The sequence below is a fragment of the Oncorhynchus kisutch genome, linkage group LG7 (genome assembly GCF_002021735.2).
Source record: "Oncorhynchus kisutch isolate 150728-3 linkage group LG7, Okis_V2, whole genome shotgun sequence".
NCBI classification, from domain to species: Eukaryota; Metazoa; Chordata; class Actinopteri; order Salmoniformes; family Salmonidae; genus Oncorhynchus; species Oncorhynchus kisutch.
In genome coordinates, this window is record NC_034180.2 from 41,257,717 (window position 1) to 41,260,216 (window position 2,500).

Genomic DNA, 2,500 nt, shown 5'->3' on the forward strand with positions numbered 1-2,500 from the left:
ATAGAATGGAACAGAATAGAACAGAATATAGCAGAATGGAACAGAATTAGAATGGAACAGAATAGAACAGAATATAGCAGAATGGAACAGAATATAATAGAATGGAACAGAATAGAATGGAACAGAATATAATAGAATGGAACCGAATAGAATGGAACAGAATAAAATAGAGTGGAACATAATGTAATAGAATGGAACAGAATAAAATAGAGTGGAACATAATGTAATAGAATGGAACAGAATGGAATGTTTTATTTTCAGTGTTGGAGGTAACACGCTACAGTAATAATATTACATTTTGTGGTAACAAGTAATATTAAACCTTTCCACTGCTAGAAACAAGAGGTCTTCACGGATCCACCTGTACCCGAATACCCCAGACCCAATCCAGATGTCACGGGTCTGGGTCAGATCTGATTGTCACTTGTCTCGGGTATGTGTAATTTTAACTAACTTGTCCGGAAGGACCCATACAGATCCGAACGCGACTGTTGCAGTTGAGAAGAGAGAGAATTTTGATAATTGTTGCTGCTGCTCGTTGCTTTCACGAGAGTGGAGCATGTAGATTGTTGTTGTTGGCCAATCATAAGTCATCAAAGAGGCAATAGGCTACAGTCAACCCTCCGTGTGGCGCAAAAGTGAGGCGATATCTAATCAATGTAGGATGGAATTAAAAGTTCAAGGCGAAGGACAGGTTAAAACCACTAAGAACAGGTAGGCTGCTACTTTATATTCTGAGTTGTTGTTGTTTGTAACTGTGTAGGACAAGAAACCGCATGCAGCCTAAATTAGCCTAGCTAGCTAGCTTAACTAGCTTCTCCCAGTTTGATGCAGTCAAGACAGTTACTACGTCATCATAGGGGATGATAAATAACCTGGCTATGACAGCTAGTCAACTATAGCGCGAGTCGGCTTGTTTGGTTGCCGTCTCTCGTCTCTGCCTCATCTCTGTTCCCCATGTCACTTGCTCACACTCACAGTAGCCTACACACAAGCATGGCACCTGCTAGAGCCTCACCTGTCTCTACATCCTCTCCAACATGCTTTATCAGCTACGGTTAATACAGTAGTTTAAAACCACCGTTTCTGCTGCTTCCCTCACTCGGAACGGATCCGACTAGGTTCATACGGAACAGGTCTAGTTTTCCTCGGGGCTGTTCAGAATAGGTCTCTATATTTAAAAAAAAATGTATTTATGCATATTTGGTCTGGATGGGAAAGCCCCAGGCCCATTCATTTCGAAACAGGTCAAATGTTTTGGACCCGTGAAGGCCTCGATGTCCAATCGTCCCCGAAACAACATCCCCGAAACTTGACCACTGCTGCTGAGGATGACTGTAGACCTATCCCATCCAAACATCCAAATTTGATTCTAATGGTTCAGGAGGACAGCCTGTAACCCAGGGAGAGCTGAACCAGCTTGGAGATGGGTATATAGCAGAGGAAATGTTGCCCTTATCCACAGTAGAATATGTCACTATCAGCCTAATTGTGTTGGTGTACAGGCCTACGTAATGTAATGTTGACATTGTTTACATTGAGTGAGGACGTGCACTGTTTTGGGTGTAACGAAAAAGTTATATAACGAGTAGCCTAATGAATTACGTTACCCAGGGAGTAATATGGAAAGTAATTAATTACTGATAAAATAAATAACGAGTAATAGCTAAGTGATATATAAAACATTTTGAAGTAACAACACTGTTATTTTCCCTATATGATCCAGGGTGTTTGATCCCAAATACCATGTCAGGGGTGTGTGTGTGTCTGTGTGTGTGTGTCTGTGTATGTGTGTGTGTTCTTGTCTGTGTGTTTGTGTGTGTGTGTGTGTGTGTGTGTTTTTGTCTGTGTGTGTGTGTGTGTGTGTGTGTGTGTGTGTGTGTGTGTGTGTGTGTGTGTGTGTGTGTGTGTGTGTGTGTGTGAATGTTGTGTAAATGTGTGTGTGAATGTGTGTGTAGATGTGTGTGTGTGTTTTTGTCTGTGTGTGTGTGTAAATGTGTGTGTGAGTGTGTGTGTAAATGTGTGTGTGTGTGTTTGTGAGTGAATGTTTGTGTGTGTGTGTGTGTGTGTGAATGTGTGGGTGAGAGACAGAAACAGAGTCTAGCTGTTACTCCGGTCTCTCCTGACAGAGAACAATGTTTAAATTTCACTCGGTGAGAATCGATACTATAATCTCTCTTTTTGTAATCACGTCCACATCAAATTGATTTTCCTACTGCACACTGACCCCTACCGTCATATTAGCTCTTAAACAAGGCTATATAGCTCAACCTAGATTAATGGACGACGGCCTGAAAAACTGCCTGCATAGCTCACTGTACAGCCGTGGAGGGCTCAGGACCCCCCACCAAGGCTGCGCCTCTACCTGCCTGCTCCAAACTCAGTGTTAGCTAGACTAGAGGGCTACTCAGCCGCGTGACGCTGTGCTGGTGTTAGCTAGACTAGAGGGCTACTCAGCCGCGTGATGCTGTGCTGGTGTTAGCTAGACTAGAGGGCTACT

The 2,500-nt window shown here is 43.0% G+C and overlaps 1 protein-coding gene across 1 annotated transcript in view; it reads right to left on the reverse strand.

Annotated features, from left to right (window-relative positions):
* The window catches only part of LOC109894627 (usherin-like), a 378,093-nt gene that overhangs the window by 192,583 nt on the left and 183,010 nt on the right, over nucleotides 1–2,500 (reverse strand).